This window comes from Lampetra fluviatilis, chromosome 22, assembly GCF_964198595.1.
Source record: "Lampetra fluviatilis chromosome 22, kcLamFluv1.1, whole genome shotgun sequence".
Classification (NCBI taxonomy): domain Eukaryota; kingdom Metazoa; phylum Chordata; class Hyperoartia; order Petromyzontiformes; family Petromyzontidae; genus Lampetra; species Lampetra fluviatilis.
Window position 1 is genome coordinate 13,782,967 of NC_136296.1, and position 16,655 is coordinate 13,799,621.

Genomic DNA, 16,655 nt, shown 5'->3' on the forward strand with positions numbered 1-16,655 from the left:
CTTGTGGAAGAGGTACGTAGATGACACTTTTGTCATCTGGCCACATGGCCGGCCTGCTCTAGACCAATTCCTCAACCACATAAATTCCATACACCCAGCCATCACACAGTGTACACACACACAGTGTACACACACACAGTGTACACACACACAGTGTACACACACACAGTGTACACACACACAGTGTACACACACACAGTGTACACACACACAGTGTACACACACACAGTGTACACACACACAGTGTACACACACACAGTGTACACACACACAATGTAAACGTATGTACACACTGTCCATGTGTGTGTACACACACAATAATGTCCACATTGTTGAGCTGAGCTCACACACCCAAGGGGTCTCTGTTCAAGGGAGGGAGCAATGGAAAATTAATCTTAATCAACTTAAACTCTAATCCCGCTACGTGACGTCACCACTCAGCATGACCTCATCGGCGTGAAACGCCAGGGGGAGGTGTACCTTGCTAGTGACGTCATGTCACCAAAGATTTCACCCCAACCGGTCTCAAAGGAGCGTGACGTCACTTCTGCCTGGGTCACTTCCGTTATCTGTTCAAGCACTATCCTTATTTGGGCAAAGCCACACCCACTGACTGGCGGCTCATTAACATAATTTATTCGTGAAAGACGTCACGAGTTCGTTGTGACCGGTTCGGCACCAACGGCCCATCCCTCCACGATTGGGCCAGGCTCATTAACATAATTTATGTAAGTTACAGAGCCGCTCATTGTGGGTAGGGAGTGTCTTGTACCCCACAAGTGACGTCATGTCACCTGCTGCTGCCTCGTGACGTCACGAGGTAACGGAAAGTTGACGCTCCGCGCGGGAACTGAAATCTGAGGTGAGAAATTCTCATCGCGGTTGTGGTTGTTGTTGTTGTGGTGATTGTTGTTGTTGTGGTTGTTGTTGTTTACCGAGGTAGCGCCTCGCTCTCTCTCTCGTAGGGATGTCAATTGAGTAGCAGCGAGCATGGAAGCGATGTCCAAGTTGGAACTTTACAACGTGGGGCCTTGCCTCCTGCCCTCGCCTGGTCGCGTTCGCTTCAATTCTCTCGCTTAGTTGAGCAATTTCGATTTAAAGCTTTCGTGACTGCAGTGATTCATCTTCTTGGTTCTTTCGGTAAAGTCACGTAGAATAGAAATAAAAAAATAAAACAATAAAACTATACAATTTAATTATGTTTTATATCACGTAGAATGGAAATAATAAAATAATATTCTCTTTTATTTGTATTATTTCCATTCTAAGTGACTTTACCGAAAGAACCAAGAAGATAGTTTAGCAACCTGTGGAAGAACGCGATCAGCCAGGCGATGCGTTCTAGGTGAAGTCACCATGTAGGTAAGAAATGAATACAAATTCATAAAAGTAACAATAGTCACCGTCATCAGGTGGCACCGTCACAGCCACATTTGCTGTATCAAGTGAGGCGTTTTTATTAATTTAATCTATAATGTAGACTGTAGCCTGGTTATTAAGCTGGGTGAGTGTACTGGCAGTCTATAATGTAGACTGTAGCCTGGTTATTAAGCTGGGTGAGTGTACTGGCAGTCTATAATGTAGACTGTAGCCTGGTTATTAAGCTGGGTGAGTGTACTGGCAGTTTATAATGTAGACTGTAGCCTGGTTATTAAGCTGGGTGAGTGTACTGGCAGTCTATAATGTAGACTGTAGCCTGGTTATTAAGCTGGGTGAGTGTACTGGCAGTCTATAATGTAGACTATAATTTGCTGCATCAAGTGAGGCGTGATTCATTATTATTTTATTTCTATTTTTACTTTTATTAATTTTAATTTCATTTTTTACCTACGTGGTGACTTTACCGAAAAAACCTAAGAGTACGTTAGTTGTTGTGTTGACCGACTCTCTGTGTTGCATTACATTAAGTGTCTCTCTCTCTGTGCAGTCACCAAACCTCCAAGTCTCTCATTGACACAAGGCCGTCATTATAACATGTTATAATAAGTATAATATTATGTTATAATATGTATTAATTATAATGTTATAATAAGTATAATATGTTATAATAATTATATTAATATTTCGATTTAAAGCTTTCGTGACTGCAGGGATTCATCTTCTTGGTTTTTTCGGTAAAGTCACGTAGAAGGGAAGTAATAAAATAATAAAAATAAAACATAATAAAATGAAACAATTCTCACGACGTTTCGGCCACAACGCAAGCAGTCATCCTCAGGTGAAGAATGAGACAATCCAAGCTAGGAGCTTACATATAAGCTGGGTTAGGGGTGGGAGAAGAGCGCCTTAACAAAAAGAATGTGCATATCAAGAGGAATTTAGCATATACATGGGAAATGCGCAGGGGGCGGGGGGGCTTCAAAGTCATACCATGCCCACGCACTATGCAGGATCAAGAGCACCAAGGGGGGGTGCAGGGATTAGCATTAACAAAGGAAAGGAATGCCAATGATATGTAGCTGCAGTTACTAAACAACACCGTAGAAAACTAAAGTATAAACTACATACAAAAAACTAAAATATAAACTGCATAGCACAATCAGTATACTTACTATACTCTACAATAAGCTGAGTTACTAACAGCAAGTAATACATTACAATTCTACGTCGTAAAAGTTATATAATATGCTTCCATCTAAACTTTATACTCTGCTCGGTTGATGTAAGAGAATAAAGTTTAGATGGAAGCATATTATATAACTTTTACGACGTAGAATTGTAATGTATTACTTGCTGTTAGTAACTCAGCTTATTGTAGAGTATAGTAAGTATACTGATGGTGCTATGCAGTTTATATTTTAGTTTTTTGTATGTAGTTTATACTTTAGTTTTCTACGGTGTTGTTTAGTAACTGCAGCTACATATCATTGGCATTCCTTTCCTTTGTTAATGCTAATCCCTGCACCCCCCCTTGGTGCTCTTGATCCTGCATAGTGCGTGGGCATGGTATGACTTTGAAGCGCCCCCTGCGCATTTCCCATGTATATGCTAAATTCCTCTTGATATGCACATTCTTTTTGTTAAGGCGCTCTTCTCCCACCCCCAACCCAGCTTATATGTAAGCTCCTAGCTTGGATTGTCTCATTCTTCACCTGAGGATGGCTGCTTGCGTTGTGGCCGAAACGTCGTGAGAATTGTTTCATTTTATTATGTTTTATTATTTTATTACTTCCCTTCTACGTGACTTTACCGAAAAAACCAAGAAGATATATTAATATTTATGAATTATAATGTTATATTAAGTATAATATGTCATAATTATAATGTTATAATATGTTATAATAAGTATAATAATCAAATATGCCCCCCCAATATGTTTCTGTAAAAATATTTGTAAATAATAATTGCGATGCTCTGTTAATAAAGACAACAATTTGCTAAACCTTGGCCACGAAATCTGGACTCTTCATATCACAATGCATAGATTCCTGTTTATAGGATTGCGTTGTACTTTATGAATCCCTAATCTCTGCCATTACACACTATGAAACAAGAAAAGGTAAAAAAGAAAAAAACAGAGCAATGTATTACAATACACTATTAGACATTATTGTATCAAATAAAACAAAGTCCATCCCATGTGCTAGTGAACTTTTAAAAATATTTTAGGGAGGAAATGGCAGGAAAATAGTTTTCAAATTTAGATATTTTTCTGGGGGGGGGGGACCCCAGACCCGTGGAAGATTTGGTCCCCCCCAATGTTGACTCCATGGCTACGGCCTTGCATTGACATGCTAATTTCTCTACCCCCTCCCCCTCTCTCTATTTAAGGCCTCGACACAGAGGCGTTGTTTCTCTGTGTGCCTATGTGTGTCTCTCTCTGTGTGTCTCTCTGTCATCTCTCTCTGTGTGTCTATATGTGTGTCTCTCTCTGTGTGTCTTTGTGTCATCTCTCTCTCTCTGCTTATGTGTCTGTCTATGTGTCTCCGTGTCTCTCTCTCAAATTGAGCAATCTTTGGAAGAATGTTATCAACCAGGTAGGGTGTTGACTGTTATGTTAGCTGACTCTAAGTTTAATAGGATTTTTTTCTCTTTCATTTGTACCTGATGATGATTGCTTGTGTTGCAGTTGAAACGTCGTATGCTATTACATAATGTATTTATTTATTCTACGTGACTTTACCGAAAGAACCAAAGAGTATCTTGCTTAAGTTTTAATTTCCCTTCACCTGGCTCGCTACTTTGTAACTTGTCTTGTTTTAAATATTCACACAGTTTTTTTTCATTTTTTACCAGGCCACGCCCGCTTGAGCTGCTGTACCGCTCTTGTTTTCAGAAGCGACCTGCCCACAACAACAATAACAACAAGGTGAGGCTCGTCAACAGCGTGGTGGTGTTCACTCTAGACACGTGGTGGTGTTCACTCTAGACGCGTGGTGGTGTTCACTCTAGACGCGTGGCGGTGTTCACTATAGACACGTGGCGGTGTTCACTATAGACACGTGGCGGTGTTCACTCTAGACGCGTGGCGGTGTTCACTCTAGATATGTGGAGGTGTTCACTCTAGACGCGTGGAGGTGTTCACTCTAGACGCGTGGTGGTGTTCACTCTAGACGCGTGGAGGTGTTCACTCTGGACGCGTGGCGGTGTTCACTCTCTACATGTGGAGGGGAAACCCGGGGATCGGGAAGGAAATCCACGCGACCACAGGGAGAGAGAGAGAGACACGTAAACTACAAATATACAGCAGGCGTCAGGGTCGGGATCGAACCCACGACTTCCTGTATGCCAGGACAGGTAGTTAACATCTCACCACAGAGAGACACGCAGCCTCGGCTGTGTTGGTTGATCCTCAATGAATTACTTGGTGGAGTGAGGAAGCATTAATACTGAGCAGGTGAAGGTGGCCAGGCGTGGGTCTGGACACACCACAACCTGTGAACCATGCCAGTGTGTGACAGTGGTGGAGCCAGTGGGGGTGGGGTGGCACGTGCCCCCCCAACGATCCGATAGAAATCCGTAATTTCGATAGGATCATTGGGGTTTATTAGTAACTAGCTTCACTACCCGGCTTCGCCCGGGACTTGGATTCTTGTCTTGGATTAATTTAATATTCCCTCATAATTCAATGAAAAACCCTGAAAAAATTGATGCTTGCAAGAAGGAAGCCGAAACACTTCAAATTACCTAAATCGGATGTTTTCACTCAAGGAAATTCAACCTGAACCCACTGCTACGTCAGGTCGATTTTTGCCACTCGAGAAGGGAATGACGTGGCGTTCGCTTAGAAATTCCAGACAGCATAAGCTGTGAAAATTTCATGACGCCAGAGCTCAGCGTTGGAGAGTTTTTGCTGCTTCACACAAACAAACAGGTGTAATTTCTGCTTTATATTTAAGATGGCAGTTGTACCCGTTCTGCACACGGATTTGTATTGAAACTCCGAGAAGCCAATGACTTAATCGGCCAGGAGCGAAGTGCCACCTAAAATCTCCCGGCACGCTGTGAACAGCTGTAGAAGTACGGCGCGCAAAGAGCCATGTGGTAGGGGGGTAAGCATTGCAGAGCGCTTAGCTCAGGTGTGATGCGGGTTGATGCCACATACGTCATATTCATTTCCCCCCCCCCCCCCCCAAAATACAAAAGTCTATTTTTCTTTCCTGAAGGCATCAACACGTTCAGCGAGCGCGATGACGATCACACGCGTCGAATGAAAAGCAAGGGACAAGTCCTTTCTTACTAACAACTCCTTTCTCACTAACAACTCCTTACTTACTAACAACTCCTGTAATTTTTCATTGCTGGAGGGGTTTCCCCCCCCCTACCTGAAAATCCTGGCTCCACCTCTGAGTGTGTGACAGTGTCAAGTTTGTATTTGCAGTAAAGTCTATTAACTCTATTGAGCACAGAGGTTATATCAAAACAGTAGTTTATTTTAGTTTTCCTCTGGAACTCTTTGTAAGAATGGAGTCAGGAAGTGATCACAGCACACACGTGCAGCAGCTGAAGTCGGAACTGCTCATCCCAGCAATCAAGGACATCTGTGCCTGGCTTCACACCTCTAAGTTGCGATTGAACATTAATTGATGCATTTGTGCATGACACAAATAGTATTATTTTCAACACCCTTTGCTCTGTCAGCTGAATTTAGCTTTCATAAACATTTATTTAGAAGCCAGACAGTTGAAATTGTGTGCTGAGTTTTGGGTTAATGTTCATTTTGAAGATACGAGGGCTTCCAGGCATGTTTATGACCATTTGCCCTCTCATTGTGTGCCATAACAGCCCGTGTGATGAATTTGGGACGCTTTTTCACTATATCATGAATATATGAATAAGTACAGACGTGTAAGGCACGTGTTACTGTGTATATGCATTGATTCTGATGTGTAGATGGTGTGGATATAACTTTTTTTCTGTCTGCAGCTGTCGCTGCCTCTGCAGAATTGGTCTGATGGAGCAGAGGCACTCGGCGCGGCTCAGTGCAAAAAGGCATCAATGCGACCGGTGTGCATACAGCACGGATCGTCCTGGACATTTTACACGGCACCAGAGAACTCACACAGGAGAGAAACCCTTCAAGTGCAGTGTGTGTGAGAAAACGTTTGCACAGTCATCTCATTTTTTATCACACCAGAAAACACACACGGGAGAGAAACCCTTCAAGTGCAGTGTGTGTGGGAAGGCGTTTTCAGATTCATCTACTCTTAAAAATCACCAGAGAACACACACGGGAGAGAAACCCTTCAAGTGCAGTGTGTGTGGGAAGGCGTTTGCACAATCATCTACTCTTGTAGCACACCAGAAAACACACACGGGAGAGAAACCCTTCAAGTGCAGTGTGTGTGGGAAAACGTTTGCACGGTCATCTACTCTTGTAGAACACCAGAAAACACACACGGGAGAGAAACCCTTCAAGTGCAGTGTGTGTGGGAAGGCTTTTTCAGATTCATCTACTCTTGTAGCACACCAGAGAACACACACGGGAGAGAAACCCTTCAAGTGCGGTGTGTGTGAGAAGTCGTTTGCACAGTCATCACATCTTCAAAAACACCAGAGATCACACAAGCATCAGAAGATCCACCAGGACTGGAGTGCGAAATCAGCTTGTGAAAGTCAAAGTGCTGCAATGAGCCCATCCCTCATCAAACAAGAACCGGAAGAAAATCCCAGCTTGGACACTTTTAAAGGTAACGAGGTGAAATATGAAGAGGTGAAGGTGAAATGTGAAGACGTGATGGTGAAGAGCCAAGAAGTGAAGGTAAAATTTGAAGATGAAGATTCAACTCCAAAATGGGACCTTCGCATCGATGGAGGCAACGTGAAGCAGGAGGAGAATTATGACTGTGAGGCAGAGCGAGGCGATTCCCAGCAGTTTGTGGAAGTGGAGGTGTGGGTGGACTTCCTCCGAGACAATACAAAGTCAAATGGAGACCCGGGAGATGCGTAAGCCTTAGACCAGTGGTTCTTAACCTGGGTTCGATCGAACCCCAGGGGTTCGGTGAGTCAGTCTCAGGGGTTCGGCGGAGGTTAAGACACACACCTGACTCATGATTGTGCACCAGTAAAACATGTACCTATGTTTTGAATTTGAAAAAATAATTTTATTTTTCCAATTAAGAAGGGTTCGGTGAATGCGCATATGAAACTGGTGGGGTTCAGTACCTCCAACAAGGTTGAGAACCACTGCCTTAGACGATGCCGCTCCAATAGATGCACCTTTGTCACAGGCCTTTAATGACAAGAATGTGAAGTTGAACACTCAGTTCCTAGGTTCAACCTGCAGGGTAAGAGCGGCCAGTCTTTGTGGACCTGTGTGTTGGGTAGATCTCTAACCAGGAGCGAGAGCCAATAAGCTCCCAAGCATTTGAAGTATTGGAAAATGACGGCAGGAAACTCCTTGACGGGAACACACTTCTTTTATTAAATCTTGACTTGTAACAATACAACGCGTGGCCTCTCTTCTTCACACCGCACTTCTCTTGACTCAGGATTCTGTGCTGCCGGCTCTCTGTGCCTCGTGTAGACTCCGCGCCTCGGCTACACTCTTCTCTCGCCTCGTGTAGACTCTGCGCCTCTGCTACACTCTTCTCTCTCTCCTCGTGTAGACTTTGCCTCTCTCTCGCTGGCTACACCGTATGCATACTCGGCTCGTGCAGACCGTTCTCTCTCGCTGGCTACACCGTATGCATACTCGGCTCGTGCAGACCGTTCTCTCTCGCTGGCTACACCGTATGCATACTCGGCTCGTGCAGACCGTTCTCTCTCGCTGGCTACACCGTATGCATACTCGGCTCGTGCAGACCGTTCTATCTCGCTGGCTACACACTATACATTACTCAGCTCGTGTAGACCTTTCTATCTCGCTGGCTACACACTATACCTTACTCTCTTCTACTCTCCATTTCTCTCCTCTCCGGGCTCTATCTCTACACCTTCGTCTTCATTCTTAGATGGTTCCACTTCTGCCCCTTGCTCCTCTGTGCATCACCTTATATACCCCTTCTTCCCGGGAGACGGAGCGGATGCGGACCTCAACGTCGGCACCGCTCCTCCGTTACCCAATCCCCACGCGCTATCCCCACGATCCGGTTCCGCTCAGCGCGTGTTTCCACTCTCCGACCAATCACACCGCGCTGCTACCCGATCACTCCCTCTGGGCGCGTCACCGGCACACAGCCAATCAGCAGCACTACCCCCACTCGCGCACTGACGCCTGCTCCTCCCCGTCAGCGCGCGTCACCGCACACACACCCGTACATACGCGCTGGCACACGACATATACACCCAGCGCGTATCACCACTACATCACCCCCTCCCACATAGCTCGCAGCCGGCCCGGCTGCTAACAACAACCAACCACGACGATAAAACGACAACCAACAAAAAAAAACCCCATAACCCCCCGAGTGTGCCCCGTAACATAACACAACAACAACAACAACAAGAATAACTATGTACAGATTGACAATGAACGCGAAAAGTCAACAATAACACGATACGAGCAAATACGAAACGAACGCGCCCCACGTCCCTGCGACTACATGCAGTGACGAGGCGCTCCAGCTGCCCCGACTCCTCACGAGGCAGGTCATGCAAAGTAGCACGACCTGGCGCGAGTCCGTCTGGCTGGTCCATCGTATGGGGCGGGACACTGACGACCGTCCGGCGGTTCCGGCCGCTCCAGACGGCGCGGAACGGGCCTGAAAGGGCCGGCCCCGCCGCGGAGATCCGGCCGCCGGTGATCGGCAGCTGTCAGTTCCGAGACACCTGGGAGCAGATCAGGCGACAATACGTGTGGATCAGGCAGAGACATTTCCCCCTCTGGGTCGCCGGTCACGTCACACGCCCGGCCATCACGACACAAGGGGAGGCCATATGGAGGCGAGAACGGTTTCAGTCGGGAGGGGTGAACGTACCACCGGCGCTTTCCCCACTTTATCTGAACGCACTGGGGCCGTGCAACGCGCACGACCTCCACGGGTCCCCTCCACGGTCTCAACAATTTAGGCGACGTAGCCAAGGGTGCCTGAGGGCAATGCAGCCAGGCCCTGTCACCTGGTTTCCATTCATGCATGGACACCTTCCGTGCCCGCAACCGTTCATTAGCAATTTGGCGAGCCCGCGAATTAAGCCGTGCGGCCTCCCTCGCCTCTGTCAGTTTATGAATATTAAACTTAATATGTTCTGCCAAATTAGAATTAGTTCGTGGAGCGGACAGGCCAAGTTGCGTTTCTATTGGCGGGTCAGCTTCCCGACCGTACATCAAATAGAATGGGGAAAACCCCGTAGCTGCATGGGGGGCCATTCTATACGCGGCAAGGACTCCCGGGACCTGCAGGTCCCAATCTACATGTGCCTCGCACACCTGCTGGCACAGCATGGAAGTCAAGGTTTTGTGGAGTCTCTCCACCATCCCGTCAGTCTGCGGGTGGTACGGGGAGGTACGCACCTTCTTGGTACCCAACAGATCGCACACCTCTTGCAACAATTTACTCGAAAAATTTTTACCTTGGTCGGTCAGCAGGCGTTCGGGAGCCCCCTTGTCCAGGACATAGCCCTGGACGAAGGCATCCGTCACAGCCGCTGCCGACTGGTTAGCGAGAGGCCACGCCATAGGCCATCGGGTAAAGTATTCGACCCCCACTAACAAATATTTATTCCCTCTCGGCGTGACTGGGAAGGGCCCCAAAATATCGAGTGCAACGAGCTCGTTGGTACGCGAGACCTGAATAGATTGCAGCGGTGGATTAGCTGCCACGGCCGGTGGTTTACGCCTGGCGCACTCAACGCACCCCTTCAGAATATGCACCACATCACTTCCCATTCCCGGCCAGTAATAGTCACGCTGAAGCAGGGCAAGCGTCTTGTTAACTCCCAAGTGCAAGAGGCGTTCGTGTGCCGCCAAGACAACCCTCCCCCTCACAGCGGAAGGCACCACGAGTGCGTTCCGCCGGGACAAACTGTCCCATTTCAATAACACGCCCCGCTCAAGTACATAGGAGCCGGTACGCTCCTGGTCCCCCTCGGGACCCCCAACCTTGCGGCGCAATGCTAGCAGCGAGCTGTCCGCCATCTGGAGGCGGCCCCATTCGCTGAGCGACAGCGAGAGCAGCGAGTCCCGACCCTGAGAGGCAGTGGAATCATCCCCACTCGGTGCGCCCGCTGTCGCAGCCAGTGCCCCCATCTCCCCCGCAAGCGTCGGTTTACAGCGCGCCGATCCCGACAAACACGCGCATTCATCACAAGGCAACAACCGCGACAAGCAATCGGCATTCGTGTGTCGCAACCCCTTACGGTACGTAGTCGTAAACTGATAGTCCTGGAGGACTTCCAACCAACGCGACAACTGGCCCGAGGGCTGGGCGACCCTCAATGAATACTGTAGCGCCGCGTGGTCCGTTCGGACTGTAAAGTGACGACCATACAGATATGGCCTAAACTGCTGCACAAAAAAAACAATGGCAAGCAGCTCGCGACGGGTGACACAGTAGCGCTGCTCCGCCGGAGACAACACCCTACTACCGTAGGCGACAACTCTTTCGACCCCCCCAACGACTTGGGATAGCACCCCCCCAATGCCCGTGTTGCTAGCATCCGTGTCCAGCAAAAAGGGACTGGCAAAATCGGGATAACACAAGGGTGGGGCACCCACCAAGGCGTCCCGGAGGGAGCGAAACGCGGCCTCCTCCTCCGGTCCCCATTTGAACTTCACTCCTTTCGCCGTTAGAGCGTGCAAGGGTTTTGCAATAGTGGCGAAGTGCTCAACGAACCGCCGATAATAAGAAGCAAACCCGATGAAACTACGCACGTCGGAAACGGACGTAGGTGTCGGCCATGAACCGACACAATCCGTCTTCGCGGGATCGGTGGAGATCCCCGAAGAATCGACAATGTGACCCAAGTATCTAACGGACCTACGAAGGAGGTGACATTTGGCCGGTTTAAATTTCAACTTAGCCGATCGCATTCGCAAGAACACCCCTCTCAATCGCCGGAGGTGTTCCTCAAACGTTTTACTGAAAACAATGACATCGTCCATATAAATCAAGCATGTATCCCACTGCAAGCCCGACAAAACCAGCTCCATAAGTCGCTGAAACGTCGCTGGAGAGGAGTGAAGTCCCATGGGTAACCGGTTAAACTGGAACAGCCCCCCTGGAGTCCGAAATGCTGTCTTAGGTTTCGACTCTTCGTCGAGCGGCAACTGCCAAAACCCCGATAACAAATCAAGAGTCGAAAAATATCGCGCACCAGACAATGCATCGAGGGACTCATCCATCCTGGGGAGCGGATACGCGTCAGCCACAGAGATCTTATTCAGGCGACGGAAATCAACGCAGAATCGCAGGGACCCGTCCTGCTTCTTAACCAGCACAATAGGCGCTCCCCACGGGCTAGAGGAGGGTGAAATAATATCGGCTTCTAGCATATCGTTAACAGCCGACTGAACATGTTCCTTCTCCACGGGACTCAGTCGGAAGGGATTTAGCCTGACCGGCGCCGCATCGCCCGTTTCAATGTGATGGTGCAACAAATCCGTGCACCCAATGTCATACTTATGTTTACTGAATACATCAGAGAATTCAATGAGCAACTCGCGCAGCGCACCCAACTGCGCCGCCGACAAATCGTCCGAGGCGGCACATAACGAATGGACCCACTCAAGGTCTTCCCTTGGCTCAACGTTCCGCGCGGGGCTCGAGCCCACCTGCGCAACCAACCCATCATCCCCAGGAACCTGCGCCGCGTGAGCCAGCACGGTGCCCTGCGGGATGACAGCTGGTCGCGACCCCGCGTTCAAAACCATCACAAACGGATCCCTGTCAGCCCGCACCAAAGTGTGAGCCACCGATAAATCAAGACCCCCGACAGCCTTGTTAGAAGGACCCAAAAGCATACTCTGTCCCGAAGCCTCCCTCACCCATGGTTTTCGCAACCGGAGGGGAATCAACATCTGTGAACCCGGGGGCACTTGCACTGTCTGCGTCGCCACCGCTTGTATCGTAGCGCACGCCGTCCGAATGTCAGTAGGGCCCGTCAAAAATGAAATCCGGCGACCCGATGGCAGTTCAATGCATCGTTGATCGATAAGAATTTTAATGGGCATTTTAGCCAAAAAGTCAGTGCCCAAAAGACACGGAACTGCCAAGGAAGACGAAACGAAAACGGGTCCCGATAATTTGATATCTCCAATGCAAATGGACGCCCTAACCTGACCGATAATGCCCAACGATCCCCCATTAGCGGCGTAAAATGGCACATCCACTGGAAGCAGCGGACGACATTGGACTGGAAGAATATTATAAATGAGGTCCGATATAATAGTTGCCGATGCCCCCGTGTCCACTAACACCCTAATCTCAACCCCATCAATAGATCCCGTAACAACGGACGAACCCGCCGAAGCAGCCACAATTCTATGCCCCAATTCCGCCCATTCAATGTCGCCCTGGTCCCGGCCGAACCCCCCTCGCCGAACCGAATCCCCGAACCTTAACCGGCCCTCCTCCGCCGCAACGCGGCGTCCCATGTGTGCCGAATAAACAGGCCGAGCGTGTGAGGTGCCGCGACTTGCCGGGGATTGTAGAGATGACTTGGGCTCTCGGTCGTCGTCCAGCCGAGCTCCCATGGCGCGCTGCCGCGGAGCGCGGCACCCGGACGCCACGTGGCCCCGGAGGCCGCAGTTATAGCACGTGACGAGGGTCGGAGTAGATCTTGGTTGCTCCGACTTTCGGCCCGATCGCAGAGGCGACCGGGCCCCCGGCCTCCAGTCCCCTGGTCGTCCCGTGGCGAACGCCTCCTCTCGTGGGCTGACGACTTGGGGTTCGGCGACCACCAACCCCGGGGCTGCGACGACAGCAGCGTTGCAACCAACGCCTTGCTTCCGTTGTAGGGCCTCGTGCGCTTGAATACTCGTGGCGACTCTCAAAGAAGAAATATCAATGTCGTCAGCTGTGTTGATAGGGACCCCCAGGTCCTGCGCCAACTTGAGCAGCTGCTCCAAAACCATCGCGTCTTGGCCCTCCTCGTCCATCCGAGGGAACGCAGCATCAGCAAGAGCCAGCAACGCCGTGCGATAGGCCAGCGCGGTCTCCGTGGCCGCTTTCCGTCTTGCGTAGAACTGATGGCGGCATGTAGAGGGAGGCCCGTAGACCCTGGCCAACAACCCCAGCGCATCCTTCAGCGTGGAGCGGTCCGACTTCCGTGCAGCCCTGAAGGCCGCGAGCGCATCGTCGTCCAGCATGGCGGGCAATGCCCGCAGCGCCGTAGCATCGGACCACGCTGACATCTCTTGATGCGCCAAAAACCTTCGCTGAAATTGGCCCCAGTCTCCGCCTTCCGCCTTGAAGGCTGACAACGTGGGCAGGCGCTGCTGAAAAATGAAGTCATCCGCCTCGTGGTTCCTCTCCGCCTGTCCGTCGGTGTCTAAGATGGCGGCTCCAGCAGCAGACGTAAGATGGCGGACCCCCTCGCGCGCTGATGAAGTCGATGCGCGCGCTTGGGAACCCACCACCACGTGGCGCTCGCCGTTCCCGCCAAAAGTAGGCCCAGGCGCAATGGCGGGAATCCCCCATTCGTTTTGGCGGGAATCTGCGGGGCGACCTTGTAAAATGTCCCCCACCGTCCCCGCTCCTCCCGACGAGCTGATCTCCGCCAAGATGGACGCGGCGGCGAGCAGCAGCTCCGCCAGTCGGGAGTGCGCCTCACGAAGCCCGGCGTCTGTCCCCGGTCGCTCGGCCGGCGCCGTCGACGGACCCTGCAGCGTGGGCAAGTCTTCTTCCTCACCCCCCGCCACCAGCGGCTCCGAGTCGTCCAGGTCTTCCTCGCGGTCAATCCCGTGGGTCCTACGGGTCTTCCTCGTCTCCATACTTGGAAGCCCGTTTCACTTCTGACGCCAGATGAAGTATTGGAAAATGACGGCAGGAAACTCCTTGACGGGAACACACTTCTTTTATTAAATCTTGACTTGTAACAATACAACGCGTGGCCTCTCTTCTTCACACCGCACTTCTCTTGACTCAGGATTCTGTGCTGCCGGCTCTCTGTGCCTCGTGTAGACTCCGCGCCTCGGCTACACTCTTCTCTCGCCTCGTGTAGACTCTGCGCCTCTGCTACACTCTTCTCTCTCTCCTCGTGTAGACTTTGCCTCTCTCTCGCTGGCTACACCGTATGCATACTCGGCTCGTGCAGACCGTTCTCTCTCGCTGGCTACACCGTATGCATACTCGGCTCGTGCAGACCGTTCTCTCTCGCTGGCTACACCGTATGCATACTCGGCTCGTGCAGACCGTTCTCTCTCGCTGGCTACACCGTATGCATACTCGGCTCGTGCAGACCGTTCTATCTCGCTGGCTACACACTATACATTACTCAGCTCGTGTAGACCTTTCTATCTCGCTGGCTACACACTATACCTTACTCTCTTCTACTCTCCATTTCTCTCCTCTCCGGGCTCTATCTCTACACCTTCGTCTTCATTCTTAGATGGTTCCACTTCTGCCCCTTGCTCCTCTGTGCATCACCTTATATACCCCTTCTTCCCGGGAGACGGAGCGGATGCGGACCTCAACGTCGGCACCGCTCCTCCGTTACCCAATCCCCACGCGCTATCCCCACGATCCGGTTCCGCTCAGCGCGTGTTTCCACTCTCCGACCAATCACACCGCGCTGCTACCCGATCACTCCCTCTGGGCGCGTCACCGGCACACAGCCAATCAGCAGCACTACCCCCACTCGCGCACTGACGCCTGCTCCTCCCCGTCAGCGCGCGTCACCGCACACACACCCGTACATACGCGCTGGCACACGACATATACACCCAGCGCGTATCACCACTACACATTCACTATGTTATCATAATTGCATTTATATTGTGCTTGCTTAATTGCCTCGGCAATTCGGAGTTTTGCATCGTATCTCTTTTCAAACACTCCAAGAGCATCCCAAGTAGCAGCTGCCCCTGTGTGGCACAAGGTGGTGGCCCTGCACCGGCCTGCATGTGAACAAGAGCCTGTCAGTAGGGGGCGATGGTTGATGTGGCATCTCGGTTGTGGAGTTTGTAGGTAATGTTTAGAATTTTTATCAATTTTGACCCAGACGCCAGCATGCAATGGCCTACTCGTTTTGAATGGTGCATTAGTATGTGGTACATACACTGTTAAGCAGACGGTGCGTATTGTTTTAATTAGCTTCTTGTTAATAGGATGTAACCTAATGCAGTATATTTCAGTGCAGTCATTCAATTTTGTTAATATGCCTGTCACGAATTTAAATTAATACTTGTCTGATGGTGTGCGTACATGTAACCTTTTGTCTATAAGGGTCAAACATTGATTAAGTGATGTTAGGACAAAGTGTGTGTTTTGCAAGTAACCTGTACAGATCACTCAGGTGAGACTCATTGTTCTTGTGATACAGGTCAAAGGGTACTTTTGTGTTTTCAGGAAGCATCTCCCTCTGGAGCAACTCATTGTCTTTGAAATAGGGAGCACACTCGGATCATTCATCAGTTACAAGGCATACCACTAAAGTTACACGTAGAGGAGATACATTCTCAACAACACGAATTATAATTTTGTATTACGTGTTGACGTAGATTTTGTCGAATTAGGACGAGAAATGGCCCTTGCCGATTAACGTCTGGATGTTCACAACCATGGGTTGAAGCAAGCCTGACCGCCTGCGGTGCCCCTCGCAACGATTTATGGCCTTGGGCCAGGAAAGTCACGAAAAAATTGCACACGAATGACGCATCCACGCAAGCACCCGATGCTCCGTTTTGAAGTTTTAAAATGAAACAACTTTGAATTGTATTATGTTTTGAATTGTGTTTCTTCAATAAAAGCTTGTATTATTTTACATCTGGAAGACTTAATTGAAAACGACATTTCGTGTGAATGTTCTCTCGTCGTTAAGTAGATGGCCTTGCCGGGGATTCGGTTCGATGCGGACTTTCACCTGGTTGGGATCGCGGGATTGAGAGGAGGCGACACAGAGCTGGCCGTGCGAGAAGACTGCCGTCTGCAGATCGATTCCAACGTGATCGAACGTCTGTCCCTGTGCCTCCGTCGTTCATGCAGGGGGCGCGTAGGGTTATAGCGCCCCCTGCATGAAAACGACGGAAAGTGCAGCATTCATCACAGATTAATTCTAGATTTGAAGCTTTCGTGACTGCAAGGATTCATATTCTTAGTTCTTTCTGTAAAGTCACG